This window comes from Haliotis rufescens, unplaced genomic scaffold, assembly GCF_023055435.1.
Source record: "Haliotis rufescens isolate VD_foot unplaced genomic scaffold, xgHalRufe1.0.p SCAF_1, whole genome shotgun sequence".
Taxonomy (NCBI): Eukaryota; Metazoa; Mollusca; class Gastropoda; order Lepetellida; family Haliotidae; genus Haliotis; species Haliotis rufescens.
Window position 1 is genome coordinate 37,375,501 of NW_025963779.1, and position 11,744 is coordinate 37,387,244.

An 11,744-nucleotide genomic window follows, 5' to 3' on the forward strand; every position below is an offset into this window, starting at 1 on the left:
CCGGACTGATGCCGATTTATAGTACTAGCTCACTGAGATACCATACCGCAGTTTAACATGAATATCCCACTCAGACACAGAATACTGACTCCGAGCCAACCAGTAATTGTTTAAGCCCCTTAATGCCGAGCACATTGTAACAGGGTAACAACAACCCAGGTTGCATACCATCATCGGCCCTGCATCGGCCCAACGTCGGCTACACCATCGGCCCAATGTCGGCAAACTTCATCGGGCTGATGAAGTTTTGCTTATCGGATCGACATCGGCCCAACGTCGGCAAACCTCATCGGCCCTACATCGGCACTGCAACGGCCCAACATCGCCCCAGCGTTTGCTAATGTAAGTAATTATTTGGCTATTCATTTGCTTGCCGCTGTCATCCTCTCACCCCGGGATTGTGACTCGTGGGTTGTACATCGTACATGAAAATAAAACATATCTTGTCACGTTTTGCATTTGCCCGTGTCCCCGCGTTTTGCTAGAAATATGTATATGGCGTTTAAAAAATATAAATAGTGAAGATGCAGTGTCACGACATATTCCTCGGATTTTGTCACTGGCGTAAAATAGGCAGTGTGTTTCTCTAATTTCCAAAACATAAAGGCCTAGATTTCTCTACTCACGTTGACACTTTTGAATGAACACTGTTTCTCTTTTCAATTGTAAGGTTTGAAAATGAATTGAACACCTCGTAAACACTGTAATGAAGTAAACACTTACCGCAAAAAAAGATTTTCCCTCAGCCCAAGTATCATCCTTTCGCGTCGTCTGCTTGAAAAGACGCGCGTGAGTGACAGCGCCCTCTATTACAAGAGTAGCTTCCCTTGAAGCATGTTGTGAAAACGTTGGACCAACGTAACAAAACCGATCGCGATATTTCAAACTTTTGCCAACATCTTGTAATTTGCAGAATGAATTGTAAGATGTGACGAATCCCGTCTGTATCTTCTCTGTCGTATATGTACAGCCAAAATGGTCAGTGTATGTGTTTGATCTATTTCATTTCAAAATTAAAAATAAAGTTAATATTTTTAGTTCGAATGGAATTATTGTATTATTCGTAAATATATTAGATCTAATATTTGCCACATTGTTATCGACAAATGTTTTTGTTTTGTTTTATGTTATTCTAACAAAATCAAATCATATATCAGGTTCAGTAATGTCAGTGCCAATCACCAGCATTGGCCCGACAGCGGACCGCTGCAGTTTGCCGATGACGATATTGCCGGCGGTTGCCGATGCATAGCCAACGTCGGCCCGATATAGGTGTGCTATCTGTGAAATACCATCTTTAACGTTTTTTGGTATGACGCGGCCGGGGATTTAACCCCGGACCTTCCTCTCTCCGGCGGACGCCCTACCACTAAACCACGAGGCGGTCTATTGAATATAGGGCATCGGCCAGTTGCGCTGCAGGCATATTACAATTTACAACACTGCTTTTTCTCAAACTACTTGCACAAAATATGTACATTACATTTTTATTGTGGGAGAATTGTTCAAGTACTGTAACATTTATTTAGAATGTTCCAAAAATATATAGTAAGGTATTTAAAATACAACATAGGACCATATGCATTGCACATACTGATTGATCGTATTTATTTCGACATTTATTAACCCTGATCCAACCAAAATATGTTTCTACGCCAAATATCTGTAAAAATAATGAATAGGAATTTATGTTGAGCCCACAGTTAGCGAAGCATGGCATTACTGTTGATACACATAAAGGGCTCCAGCCTTGAACTCAAATTCCATTTATTAACACAACAATTACAATTTTCTAACCCAAGGAACGTTTCCATGTCTGTCATCCTCTTATAATAATATATTGTTAAATATGTTCTATATTTTTTTTTGCATTAAATGAACCTAACTTTTAAACAATTATTGATTAACATGATTAAACAGGGACAACGTCTCAGTTTCACACACAGTACGAATCACATAGAGACAATATTTCGGATTCAAACACGGTACTAATTACACAGAGATAATGTCTAAGATTCACAGACGGTACTAATTACATAGAGATAATGTCTCAGATTCACAGACGGTACAAATTACACAGAGATAATGTCTCAGTTTCACACACGGTACTAATTACACAGAGATAATGTCTCAGATTCACAGACGGTACAAATTACACAGAGATAATGTCTCAGTTTCACACACAGTACTAATTACACAGAGACAATGTCTCAGTTTCACACACGGTACTAATTACACAGAGACAATGTCTCAGTTTCACACACGGTACTAATTACACAGAGACAATGTCTCAGTTTCAAACACGGTACTAATTACACAGAGACAATGTCTCAGTTTTACACACGGTACTAATTACACAGAGACAATGTCTCGGTTTCACACGCGGTACTGATTGCACAGAGATAATGTCTCAGTTTCACACACGGTACTAATTACTCAGAGATAACGTCTCAGTTTCACACACGGTACAAATTACACAGAGATAATGTCTCAGTTTCACACACAGTACTAATTACTCAGAGATAACGTCTCAGTTTCACACGCGGTACCAATTACACAGAGAAAATGTCTAAGATTCACACGCGGTACTGATTACTCAGAGATAATGTCTCAGTTTCACAGACGGTACTACTTACACAGAGACAATGTCTAAGTTTCACACACTGTACTAATTACTCAGAGATAATGTCTCAGTTTCACACGCGGTACTAATTACACAGACAATATCTCGGATTCAAACACGGTACTAATTACACAGAGATAATGTCTCAGTTTCACACGCGGTACTGATTGCACAGAGACAATGTCTCAGTTTCACACGCGGTACTGATTGCACAGAGATAATGTCTCAGTTTCACACACGGTACAAATTACACAGAGATAAAGTCTCAGTTTCACACACAGTACTAATTACTCAGAGATAACGTCTCAGTTTCACACGCGGTACTAATTACACAGAGACAATGTCTCAGTTTCACACGCGGTACTAATTACACAGAGACAATGTCTAAGTTTCACACACTGTACTAATTACTCAGAGATAATGTCTCAGTTTCACACGCGGTACTAATTACACAGACAATATCTCAGATTCAAACACGGTACTAATTACAAAGAGATAATGTCTCAGATTCACAGACGGTACAAATTGCAGAGACAATGTCTCAGTTTCACACACGGTACTAATTATACAATGTCTCAGTTTCACACACGGTACTTATTACTCAGAGATAATGTCTGAGTTTCACACACGGTACTAATTACACAGAGATAATGTCTCAGATTCACAGACGGTACTAATTACATAGAGATAATGTCTCAGATTCACAGACAGTACAAATTACACAGAGATAATGTCTCAGTTTCACACACGGTACTAATTACACAGAGATAATGTCTCAGATTCACAGACGGTACAAATTACACAGAGATAATGTCTCAGTTTCACACACGGTACTAATTACACAGAGACAATGTCTCAGTTTCACACACGGTACTAATTACACAGAGACAATGTCTAAGATTCACAGACGGTACAAATTACTCAGAGATAATGTCTCAGTTTCACACGCGGTACTAATTACACAGACAATATCTCAGATTCAAACACGGTACTAATTACACAGAGATAATGTCTCAGATTCACAGACGGTACAAATTGCAGAGATAATGTCTCAGTTTCACACACGGTACTAATTACACAGAGAAAATGTCTCAGATTCACAGACGGTACAAATTACACAGATAATGTCTCAGTTTCACGCACGGTACTAATTATACAATGTCTCAGTTTCACACACGGTACTAATTACTCAGAGATAATGTCTCAGTTTCCCACACGGTACTAATTACACAGAGATAATGTCTCACATTCACAGACGGTACAAATTACACAGAGATAATGTCTCAGTTTCACATACGGTACTAATTACACAGAGACAATGTCTCAGTTTCACACACGGTACTAATTACACAGAGACAATGTCTCAGTTTCACACACGGTACTAATTACACAGAGACAATGTCTCAGTTTCACACACAGTACTAATTACACAGAGACAATGTCTCAGTTTCACACACAGTACTAATTACACAGAGACAATGTCTCAGTTTCACACACGGTACTAATTACACAGAGACAATGTCTCAGTTTCACACACAGTACTAATTACACAGAGACAATATCTCAGTTTCACACACGGTACTAATTACTCAGAGATAATGTCTCAGTTTCACACGCGGTACTAATTACACAGACAATATCTCAGATTCAAACACGGTACTAATTACACAGAGATAATGTCTCAGATTCACAGACGGTACAAATTACACAGATAATGTCTCAGTTTCACGCACGGTACTAATTATACAATGTCTCAGTTTCACACACGGTACTAATTACTCAGAGATAATGTCTGAGTTTCACACACGGTACTAATTACACAGAGATAATGTCTCACATTCACAGACGGTACAAATTACACAGAGATAATGTCTCAGTTTCACATACGGTACTAATTACACAGAGACAATGTCTCAGTTTCACACACGGTACTAATTACACAGAGACAATGTCTCAGTTTCACACACGGTACTAATTACACAGAGACAATGTCTCAGTTTCACACACAGTACTAATTACACAGAGACAATGTCTCAGTTTCACACACAGTACTAATTACACAGAGACAATGTCTCAGTTTCACACACGGTACTAATTACACAGAGACAATGTCTCAGTTTCACACACAGTACTAATTACACAGAGACAATATCTCAGTTTCACACACGGTACTAATTACTCAGAGATAATGTCTCAGTTTCACACGCGGTACTAATTACACAGACAATATCTCAGATTCAAACACGGTACTAATTACACAGAGATAATGTCTCAGATTCACAGACGGTACAAATTGCAGAGATAATGTCTCAGTTTCACACACGGTACTAATTACACAGAGAAAATGTCTCAGATTCACAGACGGTACAAATTACACAGATAATGTCTCAGTTTCACGCACGGTACTAATTATACAATGTCTCAGTTTCACACACGGTACTAATTACTCAGAGATAATGTCTGAGTTTCTCACACGGTACTAATTACACAGAGATAATGTCTCAGATTCACAGACGGTACTAATTACATAGAGATAATGTCTCAGTTTCACACACGGTACTTATTACACAGAGATAATGTCTCAGATTCACAGACGGTACAAATTACACAGAGATAATGTCTCAGTTTCACACACAGTACTAATTACTCAGAGATAACGTCTCAGTTTCACACGCGGTACTAATTACACAGAGATAACGTCTCAGTTTCACACACGGTACTAATTACACAGTGACAGTGTCCCAATTTTTACACGCGGTACTAATTACACAGAGACAATGTCTAAGATTCACATACAGTACTAATTACTCAGAGATAATGTCTCAGTTTCACACACGGTACTAATTACACAGAGACAATTTCTAAGTTTCACACACGGTACTAATTACTCAGAGATAATGTCTCAGTTTCACACGCGGTACTAATTACACAGACAATATCTCAGATTCAAACACGGTACTAATTACACAGAGATCATGTCTCAGATTCACAGACGGTACAAATTGCAGAGATAATGTCTCAGTTTCACACACGGTACTAATTACACAGAGATAATGTCTCAGATTCACAGACGGTACAAATTACACAGATAATGTCTCAGTTTCACGCACGGTACTAATTATACAATGTCTCAGTTTCACGCACGGTACTAATTATACAATGTCTCAGTTTCACACACGGTACTAATTACTCAGAGATAATGTCTGAGTTTCACACGCGGTACTGATTGCACAGAGATAATGTCTCAGTTTCACACACGGTACTAATTACACAGAGACAATGTCTAAGTTTCACACACGGTACTAATTACTCAGAGATAATGTCTCAGTTTCACACGCGGTACTAATTACACAGACAATATCTCAGATTCAAACACGGTACTAATTACACAGAGATAATGTCTCAGATTCACAGACGGTACAAATTGCAGAGATAATGTCTCAGTTTCACACACGGTACTAATTACACAGAGATAATGTCTCAGATTCACAGACGGTACAAATTACACAGATAATGTCTCAGTTTCACGCACGGTACTAATTATACAATGTCTCAGTTTCACACACGGTACTAATTATACAATGTCTCAGTTTCACACACGGTACTAATTACTCAGAGATAATGTCTCAGTTTCCCACACGGTACAAAAACTAAAAATTAAAACATCTTTACAGTCATTCATATGCAGATTTAGTTTTTGTGATAAATTGTCAATCTCATTAACATCAGATCTAAGTTCTCGCTACCGCTAAACAAAGATCTGAGGACATCCCATGACGGTTCACGTCAGAACGGCCTTTCGCGAGGTCCAGTCTTGATTATTTACAGACCGCCGTCATATAGCTGGATTATTGCTGAGTGCGGCGTTAAACAACAAACATACAAACCATTCGTGAACTTTGACCGACCAATTGAATGATTAACAAGAAGTCGATATTAGACAATCAGAAAGTAGCTTTCTCGAGCAATACGACACTAGTTTCGATTATACACTTCTATTCCAGACTACGCTTGAAAAATATGTTGACAAAGTTCTGGCTTAAAATTTTGAAAACTGAACAAATGAACATTTCTGGAATATCAAATGTTAGGTCGAGATCGTATGGCAGTGCTTCCCACGGGTCTCTTCCGTTAAACTATCCCTTTGAAGAAAGAGATAGACGATGATTTTCATTCGTCACCACTCGCCTCTTTCCGTAACCTGCAAGAAGACTCGTCCCCCTATCGATGAATGTTATGTGCGAAACTACGACAAACCAATCAAAATGCGCGTATGACTTTAAGTTCTTCGGTCAAAGAATCCCTCGGGAATAATTTTTGATTTTACGTATGTCTTGCATCTAAAAATATACACAAGATACAGTTTTATGTGTTCAATCATGCTGTATAATACCGCATGTCCCGATGTGCTTCAAATCGCATCCGAAATTATATAATATATGGGGATATATGAATCATTACGCAACGAGTAGACAATTCTTTTAACTATGCCCCTTTGCGCTTAGACGGAACCTGGTTGCAAAAATGGCCACGAGAGGGGCACGATTCGCTATTCGGCTTGCCCCGGAATAACACGATTTGGTCACGAATGTATGATTTTAACTGAATCAGTCGTACAGCCCGTAACTTTCGTTTGGAAAACCCCGTGTTAACATTTTCGAGGTTGGGTGAATAGGAAACAAACACATTCCCACTGTCACTTTCCTGATCTGGTAAGCGAAGCTCTGATTGGTCGGATGAAAGGTGGTCCTGATGTGACCCCTAAAGGGATGTCCTCAGATCTTTGTTTAGCGGAACCGCGAACTATGATCTGAAAAAGAGAGATATATGTGAAATGCTGGACTTCATCATTGATAACATCAATGTAAAAATTTGGGGTAAGACATTTAGGCAAGAAGTAGGCAACCCTATAAGCACCAATTTAGAGATAAAGGAGACCAGTGAGACCGTCTCATATGTTTCATTTTTAGATCTATGCATAAAGATTCAGAGTGCCAAAACACCCACCACAATACTGTGTGACAAGAGGAATCACTTCAACTTCCCAATAGTCAACTTACCCTCTATTTCGAGCAATATTCCAGCAGCTCCAGTCCTTGGTGTCTACATTTCACAATTGTTTAGACACAATCGAGCATGCTCCTTCTAGGAAGATTTCATACGATTCTTGCTCAGAAATTGTTTTGCTCGAGGTTACAACAACCAAGACCTCGGTAAAGCTTTCAGAAAGCATTATGGCGGACATGTGGGGACCATTTCCAAAATTGACGTATCAGTGACAAATGCGTCACATATTTTGATTTATACCATATGTTTATGTGTTTATTCACGTGAATAATTGACTTGCCTTTGCACGTGTTTGTGACGGATGCCACTGGTGGAGGAGGATACACTCACCTTTTTGCGAACACCTATTATCATCACTATTTGATAATGATTCATAAACATAAGCTCATGGTATTGTTAGACTCGTACAATCGACTCTACAGAGCTTTCTTTTGAAGAGGAAAGGGGTTTGTAGCTTATATTTAATAATATTATTGTGAAACCACTGTGTAATATATGAAAGGTTATTACTTTGTGAACACGATCTGATGAAGTGTTGTACCAATATGTATCTAATAAATATGTTTATCAAAATATATTATTTTCTTTAGGCTGCTGAATAAACATTTCCTTTATGAATTTGTTATTTCTGAGTAATTCAAATGTGAATTACATGTATTGAATCAGGCAAATATACTTAGAGAAACATATGAAAATATGTAACAGATCATGCTATCACGATATTTCGAAAAGCATTGATTGTCAAAGGTCAGTGTTAACAAGTTTATCAAAGCGAGCGAGCGACAATATGGCAAGCCGTTTTCACATTTATTACGGAATTAAAGATATCTTCAATTGTTTTAAAGATATCGGTATTTTATTGAAAGATATCAATAATGTTTTTAAGATATCAAAAATAGTTAAAGATATCTTAAATTCATTTCTGATATCCATAATACAATTACTGATATGTTAAAATGTTACGGTGATATCAACACATTAGTTTCCGATATCTCTAAATGTATTTAAGATATCATTAAACAATTCCCATCCTACTGTACATAAATACATTAGAAATAAATTCAATTCAAGATATCTTGAAATAAGTTAAACATATCTACAAATGCATTACAGATATCATTAATTCGTTTTAGATTTCTTCTTTTCAATTAGAGATATCTTTAATTCAATTCAAGATATCATTAATTCTGACCGTTACTGATATCAAAAATCCAATAAAAGATATCATTAATAATTTTGATATCTTTATATCAATTATTGATATCAGTTATCTAATTTAAGTAAAATTATTAAAGTAACGTCTTTAATAATGGCAACAATTGAAGATATCAATAATTAATTATTGATATCTGTATTTTGTTTCAAGATATCAGGAATTGAATTACTGACATCATAACAAAACATTTTGATATCTTTAAATGATATTTTGATATCAATAATCGAATTTAAGATATCAGCAAAATCTTTTCAAGATATCAGTAATACGCTTCACCATATCCTTAATTCATTTCGCGATATCTTAAATTTATTGCAGATATCTACAATTATCTGTATTTAAGATATCTTCAATTCCATTCACGCTATCTTCAATTCAATTGAAGATATCTTCAACTTAATTCAGGATATCATAAAAAGAATTGAAGATATCTGTCATTCCGTAATAAATGTGAAACGGCTTGCCATACGACAAAAAAATCACACCCCTGCATTACCTAACGGTTTTCGGACATTGCGGAAGTTGCGCCGAAACGCAACGTCAAGTATATAACCTCTGAGCACAATGTCGATCGGCTGCTCGTTGACGTGTACTGCTTGGCTCGGAACTGTCTACAAATTGAGGTCTCCGAGGTATGTGTCCATTTCAGAAAGTAAATGTGCCGTTTATTACGTTGTTAGAGGACAGACTATTAGTAAGTTACATAATCTGTCTGGTTGATCACGATAGGGGAGTACAAACAATGGTTTATATCTAGGATTGGTCGATATACGGGAAATATGTAATAGGTCGGTAGGTGGTGTGTGTATGTGTGAGCGAGAAAGGGGGGGGGGGGGGGGGGGGGGAGAAGAGAAGGGGGGGGAGAAGAAGTTTAGGAGAGAGAGAGAGTGTGTGTGTGTGAGCGAGAGAGAGAGGGGGGGTTGGAGAAGTTTAGGAGAGAGTGTGTGTGTGAGGGGGAGAGGGGGTTGGAGAAGTTTAGGAGAGTGTGTGTGTGTGAGAGAGAGAGGGAGAGGGGGTTGGAGAAGTTTAGGAGAGAGAGAGTGTGTGTGTGTGTGTGTGTGTGTGTGTGTGTGTGTGTGTGTGGTATTGTTGCTAAGTGTAAATATTGTCTTTAGCAGGAAGCAGGAAGTTGAAGGGCGACGAAGATACCATGGATACTTTCCAACATGTTCGCGTCTATCACCTGTATTCTGAAGGTCGTCATTTACTTTATTACACTCAACCTCTCAAGAATATGTCCACCTCTACGAAGAAATTTCCTGAAGGATTTCAAAGATTTTCTTGTCGGAGCATCTATTAGTGAAGAAGATTTATATGATAGTTTCCTCAGTCTGAAAACTTGGAAATATGTTCTGATTATGGCGTGGAAACAGCGATTTCCGGATCCTGAACAGAATGACAAAGCTTGTAACCCATACGTCTGGTCAGCAGACGGTAAAACCAAACACCGTCTGCTCGACTTCATGAAGAAGGGGCGCCCTCTGGTTCTCAACTTTGGAAGCTGCAGCTGACCTCCGTTCATAGCCCAACTGGGCAAGTTCAACGACATTGTTCAAAACTATGGACATATCGCTGACTTTCTTCTGATATACGTGAAGGAAGCGCATCCAACAGACGGGTGGCATTTCAAGAGAAACAGTTATTACATTGAATCAGCTAAGGACATGAACGACCGGGTTCAGGCGGCAAAGTTTTTGCGAGATGAGAATGTGCGATGTCCCGTCGCTCTAGATGACATAACAGACGAGGCGGTTAAAACATACTTCTGTTTTCCCGAAAGGGTGTACATCGTGTTGGATGGTGTGATTACGTTCGTTGGGGGAAGAGGCCCACAGGAGTATGACCTTCAACCAGTGAAGGCGTGGCTCATCACCTACAGTGGGCAGGAGTAGGTAATGTGCCTGAGGAACGACTATTGGATGTACAAAATATATTGTTCGCTTGACATACTGGATGTTCTGAAAACTTAGTGGGTCCAGGACACACGGTACTGAAGTCGTTTTACTGTGACAGATAAAGACTATATATCCGCTGATCAATTCCAATTTATGTTACTGTATCCAATATATAGTATCAGTGCCATATTCTAAAAATAATATCTATTTTTTTAAAAGGAAACATTTAACATACTTAACCCCTTTGTATCAAAAGAACCGAATTATAATCTTTGTTTTGCTGCACTCAAGAATACTGACATGTGAGAAGGAGACTGTTTCTTCAATGACGACACAGTCTAAAACATGTGGTCTGTGTTTGATGGACAGAAATACATGGACCTCGGATATAACGAATATGGATGGGACAAAATGCCAAGCAGCGATGAACACCAAGAATCTGGAACCAGTATGAGTGTTGTGTCTTCATCGTCGGCTTTGATCAGAGCAGAATGCTTTTGATATAACGAACAAATGTGAAATCCGTTACATCCGAGGTGTGTTGAAGGTGACCTTCTCAACATGACACTATTGGGAGACAATGAACATTGATGTATAATAAAGATGTTGACTGTAGTTGTGTTTCATTTCTCTACCAGCTTCAGGCTTCCTTTATGGATCATTATGATTTCCTTGGTCATAATGCTTTCCTTGCATGGAAAATAGGTAATATGGATTACCTTGATCATAATGATTTCCTTGCATGGATTATGGGTAATAAGGATTACCTTGGTCACAATGATTTCCTTGCATGGATTATAGGTAATAAGGGTTTCCTTGCATGGATTATAGGTAATAAGGATTTCCTTGCATGGATTATAGGTAATAATGATTTCCTTTGCATGGATTAAAGGTAATAAGGATTTCCTTGCATGGATTATAGGTAATAAGGATTTCCTTGCAT